The following is a 14,263-nucleotide window of genomic DNA, read 5'->3' on the forward strand; positions in this document are numbered from 1 at the left end:
AACGGACCTTTATTTCGTGGAGTGGCGACAAGAAGCCAAGGCGGGTGGCCAGTCTAAGAAGCCTCCATCATCAAGCTAGCAGGTGCCTTTTCCCATATAATATTACTTTATTCTCGTGTATTTGGAACGGAAGCGTAGAGCTGCCACCCAGGCAAAAGAGAAATATAAGTATATCACGTTATAACGTGAAAAGTTTATCGTTCTAACAATATACTATCATGTTTGAACAACATTGTACGAAAAATGTACATAATTATCACGTCCGTACAATATTGTGCGAACGTGACAATTATGTATATTATAATAACGTGATATTATATTATACAAACATGAAAAGCATAATGTTAGAACAATAAACATTTCACGTCATAACGTGATACAGCTCTATTTTTCTTTTGCCTGGGTGGCAGCTCCACGCTTCCATAATTTGGTAATCAAAATATGTAACTTAATTAATTATATTGTGACGTACTTTTGCCTTTTCTTATTATTCTGCCTTCTCAATAACTATCAAAGCCTATTCACATTTAATTTGGCTTTCACAGAAATCCTACCTCTCCTTCTGGCTACAGAGTACTTACCAAGGTTAGAAACAAAGAACAGTTATGCTTTATTAATGTTCGCTAATTACAATGTTCCACATTTCCTTGCTTTTTAAGTCATTTTTAGGCTTTTTAGAGTTTTTGTTTTTTATTTTTTTAGCAGTAATGTTTCTGCCTATTTATTTCAGCCCATGAAATCGAATGCAGATATTCCTAATGTGAGATTTACATAAATGTAAGTAATTTTGTTTGTCATTGTCATTAATGTTGTTGCCGTTGTTGTTTTTGTGCAGTTTGCAATCATATAAACCTAGCAAGCATCAGTCAGCACAGTGACTAACCTAAACAGATTCTTGCTTTATTCACATATATTATATGTAATTATATATACCTGCACATTGTACCTAGGGTTGCAGCCACTTGGCCCCACCCCATTGTTGTGACAGCCCTGATTGTACTTATACACTGCATCTGAACAGGGAACAATCTGCCACATTAATGTATTTTTAAGTGACTTGTTTGTAATACATGAATTTGTTTTTTACAGATGTCAAAGTCTCAACCTCATGCTGCCCTCCCCCATCCTCCTAAAGTAAGTATTTGTTGTTGTAGTTTTTTATGCGGTGTCTGTGTCACATGCTAATCATAATTATTGAAATAACTGTTTTCTAACAGATTTTCCAAAACACTAGTTATGTTTGTTGTCATTCAGACCAATACTACTGCTTAGACATTGTTTAGTGGTCATGCATGTTTGACAAGCTCGTTATGATACCAAAACAGTAGGCCTATCACAATAATCGATATATCGACTTAACACACAATACATGTACATGACCTCAATAATTGTTGATGATGTAATTTATCCGCCATTATATTTACAAAAATAAAATATAATGATAACAAAACAATAACATTAAATAACATTGTTTTCTATTTGTTAGAAAATTTACTATTTATTCAAGTTTTTAAGGTATCTAATATTTTGATTCCTAATTTCAATGATCTAAATACTTTAAGAATTAGATGTTGGTTTGTCAATTGAAAGTGTGTAGATCTTGCATTATTATGGTGTTATATTATGATTATACATTCAAAGACATAAAATGGTCTTAAAATGACAATGACATAACTTGTCGCAATTGTTTATGGGGCAATATACCGACCAACAAAAAGTCGCTATCGTAACAGGCCTTCAAAACAGACGGTTTTATGATTGATAAATTCAAAAAATAAATACATTTAATTTCTCTGAGATTCTCTAATATTCAGTTACAGTTCACAACACAGTTACCCGTACATGCAGTATTATACTGTAAATATAAATCTCTGCATTTAGCATCCCACTAGAAGCGTCACAGTTACTTCCGGCTTTTTTTTTTTTTTACAAATACCTGTACTATCACTAACACATTTACTGTTTTACTTTTAGCCTGTGGATACAAATGCAGATTTCCTTAATGTAAGTTGTGCATTTTAATTACATCATGTTATTTTTATTATTATTTATTTATTTATTTTATTTTACATTCAAATATTTCAAGCTTCTTGGTTAAAGAAGCTTGATCGCTAGTAGGTAAAGAATAGTTCACCTATAATTCATATTCCCAATTAATTTCTCACCTCTAATTGAATGCCTTTGTTTGTTTTCCTTTTGACTATAACAAAACATTTTTGCTGGATATATATGGTGAATTTATATGCATAGATACAGTCGTAGTGCTTGACACATGCAAACAGCAGTAGATGTACTAAAAAGGAAATAATTACAATCATGATGTTGATTGCTGATGTCAGTATATATATTTTAGAGGAATGTTTTGTTTTTCACCCAAAATGAACTATATTGCTTCAGAAGAGATTTATTACCCTACCGGACTCTTATATATTGTTTGTTTTTGTTATTTTCAGGTTCAATGGTGCGTGTTCTTCTAATGGCCGCCTTCCCACTGGAGGTTTTGATCCACAGCAATTTAAAAGGTAATCAGCTTTGAAAGTCAGTTCAAATGGTTAGCTAATAGTACTTTAAAAAGCCTACAACTCTGTCACCAGTTTCTTTACCAAAAATTACCCATAAAAGTATCGCTCAATAGCATATATTGTAGTTCAAATGTTTAGTTGTACAAATATCAAATTTTTGGAAATCTAAAACTAGTCAAACACTCAAATGTTCATGCTTTTTATAGGAGGACAGAGCAAAACGGACATCGGCGCAGAGTGAAGAACTGCCCTTGATAAGGACACTATGACAGCCATATATAGTAAGTGAAGACTTTCTGTGTATCTAAAATTGCATACAGCACAAGTAACTTACTTTGCAACCATTAAAATAGGTTGTAAAGTAAGTTACCAATACAAATAGGTGATGATGCATTGTAGTGGTTGGTCTCAGACAAAGAAGGTCAACAGATTTATGAATGCTGGAAGGTAAGGAGAGATGACCAAAAGGGGTGTTAGCATTACTGTAATGTGAACTGGATAGACTTCCCATCTAGGAAAAAAAAGAGGTAAAATTATGCGTAAAATATATCTGTATTAATATCTGTATCTATATAAACAGAAATATCTGTTTGCTAAATGAAGCCAGCTAACATAAATCACATTTTTATTTTAACTCTGATAAAAGTAATAGAACTGTGACTTTTGTTTGTTACAGTGGCGGTAAGGAAGGGGTTTCCCAGCGTGTCCAGAAGGGCTTTGAGGATTGCCGTGAAAGCTGGGGGAACTGAGACTGCTGGAAAAGGAAAAGAAATTACATTTTAAGTATGCTGACTTATGTTCATACAATCACACACACATACACACACACACACACACACACATGTGCGTTGGTAAACATGTATTAGCTGGACATTTCGTCTGAATACACACCACACTAGAAGGACATTTTGAATTAACAGGACAGAGGCGGTGTCCTGCTAATTTTGACTGAAATCTAACAACGTAGAGTGGTTTCTATTGGTCCACTAACCCTAAAAAAACAAAAAAATCAAGATGTCGGTTTAATACATATAAACTTGATTTTGTGTTAAATCTGTGTATCACCAAGAGTGTCCCTGGTGGTAGCGTGTGTAATAGCAGGACCTCATGAATATTCACACATGTGTGAATAATAATGAGGCTTGTGTGTAGTTGTCCCGCCAATTCTTACACAGTCCTTCCAATTCACATGTGGGTTAGATAACTGGTAAATGTTCCAAAATGACCACACCAAATGAACCACTGTATGTTGAACTTAATTGTAATAAAAGCCTGCTTTACCTTGTTGGAAAGAAGACATATGAAGCTTTGCTTTTATATGAAACACTAAGGTTTTGTGTAATTATTCACAGTTATACTAAGTAAATACAGTTACGTACTTACAAAGTGGTATGAAAAAGTATTTGACTGATAAGTTATTTATTTTTTGGTTTGTTCTCTCATTTATCTGTTATCAGATTAGATGAAGAGAACCTGAGTGAATACAAATATAGGTTGTTTTCTATTATCTTATTTTTCAAGGGGAAATGCTTTCCTGGCCCTGTGTAAAGAGGATATTGCAATTCTAAAACAAATGTAAAAAAGAGTGACCTTTATTGGGTACACCTCGAACTGCTCGTTAACTACTCACTAATTGGGCAATCACATAGTGGCAACTCAATGCATTTAGGTGTCATGGTCCTGGGTCTCTCGACCCAGCATTTTGAGTTTGTGGTTATTTTTTATTCACTGTTTTAGGTCCTCTTGCCTTCACGTTTATCTGTGTTCCCTGGGTCTTGTGTTCACCCTTTCCCTTCACTGTGTGTTTTGTATTTATTGCTGTCTGTGTTTTGGTTTTTTGCTGCTCCATGCTTTGTTGTTCTGCTTTCTTAGTGTACAGTTTTGATTATTATTTTCCCATGTTTCGGTTATCATGGTTTGGTGTTCTGTCTCTGTGGCTGTATCCCAATTCAGGGTCTGCAGCCTTAAAATACGCAGCCTTAGCAGTCCACAAGGGCCGCGTACTCAAAGACCGCTAAGGTCGGAAGTGAGAGGCTTGTGAAATGGGACGGTCTAGGCTCCGTCGCACTGCTCAGGTTGCCTAGCAACCATGATACTCACCGCTGGAAACGTTTCTGTTGGATTGTGTGTCCACAGGTGTTTGTACTTTGCGTCACAATAAAATGACGGTAAAAGGCTCCGCCCACTTCCTATCCATGTCTCACCATGCAACGACTTTGTGAATGGACTGGAGAAGTGTAGTGGCAGAGTCCTCCATCAGAAATAAGATATGTGTGTTGACTTTTTATTCTCCCTCAAAAATATTATGCCATGACGTGGCCCAGAGCAGCTCTGCTAACAGGTTATGGGCCCAGCACGCTTCCGCTGCGCAAGTTACCGGCAGGTGTTAAAAGTTTGGCACGATTGAGTGAGTAAGCGTTTTTGTGCATCATGAGCAGACGCACGGCAGAGTCGGGCAGTCGATATTCCCGTTTGCAATTTGATGGAGATGAAAGGAAATATGAGATATGGGAAACGAAGTTCCTTGGTCATCTCAGACTACAAGGTTTGAAAGATGTCATCTTAAAGGCTGAGGGTGATGAAGAAGCCGATGGTGAAGATGATGACAAAAATGCAGAAGCATATGCAGAGTTGATACAATTTCTGGATGACAAAAGTTTATCGTTAGTTATGAGAGATGCAGTTGATGACGGACGGAAGGCCCTAAAAATTTTGAGAGGTCATTATGCAGGAGTGGGCAAGCCAAGGATCATAAGTCTGTACACCGAACTCACTTCTCTCACAAATGAAAAGAATGAAAGTGTGACGGACTATATTATCCGAGCAGAAGCAATTATCACAGCGTTAAAAAATGCGGGTGAGTCACTAACTGATGGACTTCTGATCGCAATGATAATGAAAGGTCTACCAGAGACGTTTAAACCCCTGATTGTGCACGTTACACAGAGTGAAGCAAAAATCACATTTTCAGATTTTAAAGTAAAACTCAGAAGTTATGAAGAAACCGAGCGAATGCGTGTGGCTATAACTAATGACAACGTAATGAGGACAAAAGTGCAATCAGACCAGGATTCTACTTCATGGCGAGCAGATGACCGAAGATCAAAGAATAATGAGATTGTGTGTTTTAAATTTTCGACTAAAGGGACACACTGCAAGAACGTGCCGATCTAGAGTATGGTGCAGTTTTTGCCGGAGTAGTACACACAAAGATGCGACCTGTAGAAGGAAGCTAAGACGGGATGAAGCGAGAGGGGTCGTGGAGAAGGACTACGCGTTCAAGACGGGCTCCAAACCCCAGAGGGTCCCGGACGGCGGCCAAGAGATGCTGAATAACCAGCTATTGGTGGATACGGGAGCGACGTCACATATCTTCACGAAGATCGAGAGTTTTAAGACTTTTGATGACACATTTCAACCCGAGGCTCATTGTGTAGAGTTGGCTGACGGAAGGCGGAGCAGAGGAGCTGCAAAGCGGCGAGGAGATGCTGAGATAAGTATGATCGACAGTAAAGGACGCAGCCACAAGGTAACATTGAAACAAGCACTCTACATTCCATCGTTCCCACAGGACATTTTGTCAGTAAAAGCAGCTACTAGTAACGGAGCCACTGTGGTTTTCAAACACGGGGACAGTTTTCTTAAACATGTTGATGGAACAAAATTCCCTATATATGAACACGAGAGACTGTTCTTTATAAACACTGTGCAAGAGTTTGAAGATAAATGTAATGGATGTTTTGATATGCAAACGTGGCATGAAATCCTAGGACACTGTAATTATGAGGATGTTCAAAATCTGCAAAATGTCGTTGATGGAATGGAAATTAAGGGTAAAATCAACAAAAATATGCAATGTGAAGCCTGTATACAAGGGAAGTTTATTCAAACTAGGAACCGAGAACCGGATGAAAAGGCCAGGGCAGCATTAGAGTTGGTACATACGGATTTGGCTGGTCCGATTACGCCAAACTCTAAAGAAGGGTTTAAGTTTGTTTTGTCGTTTGTTGATGATTATTCAGGTGCAACATTTGTATATAATCTGAAACACAAAAGTGATACAACTCAAGCAACTGAAAGATTTATTGCAGATGTGGCGTCATATGGGAAAATCAAGTGCATTCGTTCTGATAATGGAACTGAATTTACAAGCAGTCAGTTCAGAGATTTATTAAGTAGACACGGCATTAGGCAGGAAACTTCGGCGCCATATTCGCCTCATCAAAACCGAACAGCAGAGAGGAACTGGCGTACACTTTTTGACATGGCGAGATGCATGTTAGTTGAGAGCGAATTGCCAAAGTCTTTATGGCCATATGCAGTACAAACCGCGGGAGTGATTAGGAACCGATGTTTTAACAAACGCACAGGTCAGACAGCGTATAAGATGTTAACTGGAAAAAGACCTGATCTTTCTAGAATGAAAAAATTCGGATCATTGTGCTATGCTTATAAACAAAATAGGGGAAAGCTGGATCCAAGATGCGACAATGGTGTTTTCTTGGGATATGACAAAAATAGTCCAGCATATTTGATCTATTTCCCAAAAACCGGGAAGGTTGAAAAGCACAGATTGATAAAAATACTAAATCCCGCGACAATGGATCAACAAACACAGAGTGATCAGATGTATGAAGATGAGGTTTATGAATCCAGAAAAGATGGTGAACCCAAACAGACGAAGGATGAGGACATTCCAGATGGTAGTGAAAGCAGTCAAACTGAGTCCGAGGTTAAAACTGAGGATAAAGTAGATGCTGGAGCTACACGTTATCCATCCAGAATCAGAAAGAGACCTGATTATTTGAGTGATTATATCACGGATGTGAAAGAGTGTGAAAATGAACAGATGCAAACTAGTGTTGATTATTGCTACAGATTGTTGTGTGAAATACCCACATCATTTAGTGAAGCTATTGTGTCAAGTGAGTCAAAAGAATGGGAAAAAGCGATGAATGAAGAAATTCAATCCCTTAAGGAGAATGACACATTTACTTTAACCACTTTACCAGAGGGTAAGAAAGCAGTGGGGGGTAAATGGGTTTATGCCGTTAAAAAGAACTCAGATGGATCAGACAGATATAAAGCTCGATTTGTGGCTAAAGGTTTTAGTCAAACAAAAGGAGTTGATTATGAGGAGACTTTTTCACCGACTGCTAATTTATCGAGTGTGAGAGTTTTGATGCAGAAAGTGGTTCAGGATGATATGTTGGTTCACCAGATGGATGTAAAAACCGCCTATCTACACGCACCAATAAATGAAGAAATATATATACAACAACCAGAAGGTTTTGAGACAGAATCAAGTGAGACTAATAAACTGGTGTATAGACTAAAGAAATCACTTTATGGGCTGAAGCAATCGGGTCGTAACTGGAACCAAACCTTACATGACTATTTAAGCAGTTGTGGATTTAGACAAAATATTGCTGATCATTGTGTGTATTCAAAAGAAACTGAAAGTGAAAAAGTAATCATCATAGTGTGGGTGGATGATTTACTCATTGCAGCTAACAATGAAAATGTGCTTTCAGGCGTGAAAGAAATGCTCTCTTCTAAATTCCAAATGAAAGATCTGGGGAAACTTAACCATTTTCTAGGAATAGATTTTCTTCAAGAAAAAGAATGTGTCAAAATGTCATAGAAAATATATATTGAGAACATTTTAAAAAGATTTAACATGCAAAACTGTAAGCCAAGGTTAACACCCTGTGAACAGAAATGGACTCATTCTGATAAATTCGAGACATTACCAGATGTGAGGAGATATCGTGAAGCGGTAGGATGTCTTATTTATCTGAGCTATTGTACGCGACCTGATTTAAGCTATGTTGTCAGCAAACTGTCACAACACTTCAATGCGCCAACTGTTGATGATTGGACAGCAGTGAAACATGTTCTGAGGTATCTAAAAGGTAGTCAAGGAAAAGAACTGTGTTTTAGGAAATGTTCAAGTGGAAAACTAGGTCTACAAGCATACAGTGACGCAGACTGGGCATCCGATGTTTCTGATAGACGCAGTATGACAGGTTATTGTGTAAGCCTAAATGAAAATGGTCCTTTGATATCATGGAAAACCAAAAAGCAGACAACTACAGCACTATCAACTTGTGAAGCCGAATACATGGCATTAGCAGCAACAATTCAGGAGTGTATGTATTTGACTTATTTGATTCAAGATCTTGATGAGTTTGAGTATGAAATACCTATGATATTGGAGGACAATCAGGGAACAATCGCTTTGTCAAAAAATCCAGTGAACAGACAAAGATGTAAACACATTGATGTGAAATATCATTTTATAAGGTCAGCTGTACATGAAAGGAAAGTGCTCATTGATTACTGTCCAACTGAGTCAATGGTAGCAGATATGATGACGAAACCAGTTTCAAAGTCTAAGTTAGACAAATTCTCTGTATTTGTGTTTGGAATGTAAGATGTTTTTTTCGGAGGACTGTTTTTCCCCAACCTGTGTACAAGTGGGGGTGTTGGATTGTGTGTCCACAGGTGTTTGTACTTTGCGTCACAATAAAATGACGGTAAAAGGCTCCGCCCACTTCCTATCCATGTCTCACCATGCAACGACTTTGTGAATGGACTGGAGAAGTGTAGTGGCAGAGTCCTCCGTCAGAAATAAGATATGTGTGTTGACTTTTTATTCTCCCTCAAAAATATTATGCCATGACGTGGCCCAGAGCAGCTCTGCTAACAGTTTCATACAGTATTGTTTGACAGAAATAAAGGAGAAAATTCATTTGTTTTTGTTCATGTGTTTGTTTTTCTATGAGCTTTGATGTGATAAGTATCTGAGGCTGAGACCACGGGACTGTAAAACATGATTGTTGGGCTTCATTTCTGTACTGAACAGTCATTTTAAAATTAGTTAGTAATTAACAATTAACTAATGTTGTTCATGAAACTAAAGTGGCAATGGCAATGAAAATATAATATGGCCAATATTAAAGTTATTATTATATTAATCATTACTTGTTATTACAGCAGTGAACTTGAACTCTGTGTCAAATACTGAGCTTCAGTAAAGATTCAAGTTGCAGTTATTTATATTTCCCATCACCTTAAATCTTCACTCAAAGACAAGTATCTTTGACAGTGTATATATCGATGTATTATATATAAGAGACAAATGTTGTTCTTTTAATATGTTGGTATTACTAAATTTGGCTCAATGCTGACATATGTGTAAAAATAAAATGTACGAGCTGTGATAACCGTTTGTGATAGAATGAAGAGTAGACTGATATATTAAATATTCCTTTATTGAGTGAGGAAATCAGACCATGTCATGTCATAACTGCTTTAAGTCCTACAAAATAGATATCAGAGCCTTAAACAGGCTGACTTCTGCTAAATGGGTCAAACTGGGCACAAAGTATACAAACACATAACATATTTATAGAATATGATGGAACACTATAGATCAACTTACCTCAGAATATATAAAGCATAGAAATAATTACAGCAATATGATCCAACAAACACAGCAGTACTACTAATGCAAAATACTCAAAGCTTCCTAGAACTGAAACAAACATGGACATTTATTTTGAGGTCCATTCTGCTGCTGATACATACTTTAGGTTTGTGAATATTAAACTTGTTCCTGCCTTTCATAGTGTTTCCCTTGAAGGCCCTGAGTACTTTCTCCCACACTAAAAACACTGGAATGACAACATTATTTGAACATGACCTAATCAGACTGATTCAGGACAGACAATGAGTTCTTTTAACCTTTTCTAGCGTCCTTCACACAGAGGGAACAGTCTGTCTATTCTCTCCATCTGTCAGCTGCTGCTGGCTCTTCCTCCTCCTCTTCCTCACACACTGCTGAGTTTGTCCTGGTGGATCATCAGGGGTGCAAAGCCTCACAGATGATGTGCAGCAGTGGGTTCCTCAGTTTGTCCTCACTCTGGACACTTGCAGTTGTCACACATGGAAATCAAATGTGTGATAAGCTGCAGGATTCAAACACAAGTGTAACTTATAAATACATGTTCATACTTTTATTCCACAATCAGAGAGAAAGAAAAAGAGAGAGAGTGCAGGACAGACAGACAGGTGACAGTCTCAGGTGTACACACTGCTACAAAACAGCAAAAGAGAAGGAGGATTTAGTGTTTGTGTTATTCCGAGTGCTAAACAAGAAGAGTTCCCAGATGGTACAGTGGACACATGTGTGACTCCTGTGATTAAAGCTTCTTTCTTTCAGCTTAACGAGTGAAACAAACGTTCAAACACACGTTAAAGTCCGTTTGGCTCGACACCACCGAACAGAGGCAGCAATATAACATAGCTAACATTAACAGTGCAGTGAATCCTCCTTGAGCCGTGATATTCAGTACTGCAAACCGAGCAGCATCACTGACTTTCAGCTTGTTGTGTTTGTGGATATATGACTGACTTTAATTATCCATAAAAACATCACATTCTCTGTAAGATTAAGGTCGACTATTGAACGGCGTATATTTTAAAGTAAAGGCTTTAAAACAAAGTAAACGCTGAAAGTACAAACATCACTAATGTCACATAACTTTGCCAACATGTGGCCAACAGTAATGTTTTAATGTTCTTCGTTATTAAACATTTGTACATAAATAAGTGAATTAATATTCAGTACTTACTTTTCCAAGTTTACTCTTTGGCCGCCCCGCTTCCGCTGTTTTTTTTTCGGCAAAATTATCCACACCCAACGCCGCGCTATGCATTCTGGGATATGTTGGGCCATGAAGTCTACACAGCCACATCCTTCAAATTCAGGGAAATGAAGGACGCATTTGTGGGCCACATTTCGAGCAGCCTTTGAATTGAAACTTAAAATGCGGCCTTTAAGGCTGCAGACCCTGAATTGGGATACAGCCCCTGTTGCTCTCCCCTGTCTGTGTTCTCTGTCAAATCCCTGTGTGAAGCCATGTTTCTGAGTCTGTCTCTGTGATTTTGTGTTTCCTGCTTTACTTTCAAGGTCTTTGGCTGTATCCCAATTCAGGGTCTGCAGCCTTAAAGGCTGCATTTTAAGGCCGATTACGTCACAGCGGCGCGCCGAAGGCTGTCCCAATTCAAAGGCTGCTCGAAATGCGGCCCTGAAATGCGTCCTTCATTTCCCTGAATTTTAAGGCTGTGGTGATGTAGACTTCGTGGCCCAACATATCCCACAATTCATAGCGCGGCAGTCACTGTGGACAATTTTGCTGCAGACGGCAGAAGCGGAGCGGCCGAAGAGTAAACTGTTAAACGTAAGTACTGAATATTATGTCACTTATTTATGTGCAAATGTTTAATAATGAGGAACATTAAAACATTACTGTTGGCCACATGTCGGCAAAGTTATGACATTAGCGATGTTTGTACTTTTAGCGTTTACTTGGTTTTAAAGCCTTTAAAATATAATAATACAATAGTTGACCTTAATCTTACAGAGAATGTGATGATTGTATGGAAAATTAAAGTCAGTCATATATCCACAAACACAACAAGCTGAAAGTCAGTGATGCTGCTCTGTTTGCAGTCCTGAATATCACGGCACAAGCAGGATTCACTGCACTGTTAATGTTAGCTATGTTATATTGCTGCCTCTGCTCGGTGGTGTCGAGCCAAACGGACTTTAACGTGTGTTTGAACGAGCTGACGGTTCACTCGTTAAGCTGAAAGAAAGATGCTTTAATCACCGGAGTCACACATGTGTCCACTGCACCATCTGGGAACTCTTCTTGTTTAGCACTCGTAATAACACAAACACTAAATCCTCCTTCTCTTGTGCTGTTTTGTAGCAGTGTATACACCTGAGACTGTCACCTGTCTGTCTGTCCTGCACTCTCTCTCTTTTTCTTTCTCTCTGATTGTGGAATAAAAGTATGAACATGTATTTATAAGTTACACTTGTGTTTGAATCCTGCAGCTTATCACACATTTGATTTCCATGTGTGACAACTGCAAGTGTCCAGAGTGACGACAGACTGAGGGATCCACTGCTGCACACCATCTGTGAGGCTTTGCAGCCCTGATGATCCACCAGGACAAACTCAGCAGTGTGTGAGGAAGAGGAGGAGGAAGAGCCAGCAGCAGCTGACAGATGGAGAGAATAGACAGACTGTTCCCTGTTTATGAAGGACTGCTAGAAAAGTTTAAAATAACTAATTGTCTGTCCTGAATCAGTCTTATTAGGTAATGTTCAAATAATGTTATCATTCCAGTGTTTTCAGTGTGGGAGAAAGTACTCAGGGCCTTCAAGTTACACACTACGAAAGGCAGCAACAAGTTTAATATTCAGAAACCTAAAGTATGTATCAGCAGCAAAATGGAGCTAAAAATAAATGTTTGTTTCACTTCTATGAAGCTTTGAGTATTTTGGATTAGTAGCACTGCTGTGTTTGTTGCATCATATTGCTGTAATTGTTTATATGCTTTATATATTCTGAGGTAAGTTGATCTATAGTGTTACATCATATTCTATAAGGATGTTATGTGTTTGTTTACTTTCTGTCCAGTTTGACCCATTTAGCAGAAGTCAGCCTGTTTAAGGCTCTGATATCTATTCTGTATGACCTAAAGCAGTTATGACATGGTCTGATTTTCTCACCCAATAAAGGAATATTTAATATATCAGTCTACTCTTTGTTTATCAGAAACAGTTATCACAGCTCGTACATTTTCTTTTTACACATATATGTAAGCATTGAGCCAAATTTAGTAATGCCAACATATCAAACGGACAATATTTGTCTCTTATATATGATACATCTGTATATACACTGTCAAAGATACTTGTCTTTGAGTGAAGGTTTAAGGTCATAGGACATATAAATAACTGCAACTTGAATCTTTACTGAAAATCAGTATTTGACACAGAGTTCACTCACATGAATTTCACTCACATGTGCTGTAGAAGTGATTTGATTTGAGAGTTCAAACTCACTGCTGTAATGGCTTATGATGATTAATATAATAACTATAATATTGGCCATATCATATTTACACTGACTTTAGTCTCATGAACAACATTAGCTAATTGTTATTTACTAGCTAATCTTAAATGACTGCAGTACAAATATGAAGGCCAACAATCATGTTTTACAGTCCTGTGGTCTCAGCCTCAGATACTTATTAAATCACACAAAGCTCGTGTAGAAACAAACACACAAACAAAATATGTTCTCTTTCATTTCTGTCAAACAAAACTGTATGAAACGTTTCCAGCGATTGGTGTTATGGTTGCTAGGCAACCTGGGCAGCGCGATGGAGGCTAGACCGTCCCATTTCACAAGCCTCTTACTTCCGGCCTTAGCGGTCTTTGAGTACGCAGCCTTTGAGGATCGTTGAGGCTGCGTACTTTAAGGCTGCAGACCCTGAATTGGGATACAGCCTTTGTCTCATGTCAGTGTTTTCAGTTTTGCTTCCTTGGTCTCGTTAGCCCTGATGTCTCCCACCAGTGTTCACCTCCTGCCTCTCATTCCCCTCGTTATGCCCTGTGTATTTTAGCCCTGTATTTTCTGTGCTCCCTGTCGCGTCGTAAACGGCACTAATCCTGTGCTGTGTGTCTCCCCGTGGATTAGTTTTGTATTGTCTCTTATTTTCCAACCAGCAATAAAGCTGCCGTTTTTGAGTTTCACTCCAGTCTTCCGAGAGTCTGCATTTTGGGTCCTTTTCCTCGTTCCTGCCTGCACACAGCTGAACTATGACATTTAGGTATGTAGACATGGTCTACATACATACCTGCATGTTAGACCTAA

At 38.2% G+C, this 14,263-nt stretch overlaps 1 long non-coding RNA gene across 2 annotated transcripts; it reads left to right on the top strand.

The window, feature by feature from the left end:
- Positions 1-1,974: 1,974 nt before the first annotated feature.
- On the top strand, positions 1,975-3,788 carry LOC147331713 (uncharacterized). Of its 2 annotated transcripts, XR_015128712.1 has the most exons (4): positions 1,975-2,004; positions 2,454-2,522; positions 2,729-2,803; positions 3,199-3,788. It is a non-coding gene; the product is annotated as an uncharacterized LOC147331713 (long non-coding RNA). The 2 variants fall into 2 exon arrangements; XR_015128711.1 differs by having other exon boundaries at positions 2,454-2,803.
- Positions 3,789-14,263: the final 10,475 nt, after the last annotated feature.

The sequence above is a fragment of the Aulonocara sp. 'chitande type north' Nkhata Bay genome, linkage group LG4, assembly GCF_057382095.1.
Source record: "Aulonocara sp. 'chitande type north' Nkhata Bay isolate Kocher_YH1m ecotype deep benthic linkage group LG4, A_spYH_male_GT1.1, whole genome shotgun sequence".
NCBI lineage: Eukaryota > Metazoa > Chordata > Actinopteri > Cichliformes > Cichlidae > Aulonocara > Aulonocara sp. 'chitande type north' Nkhata Bay.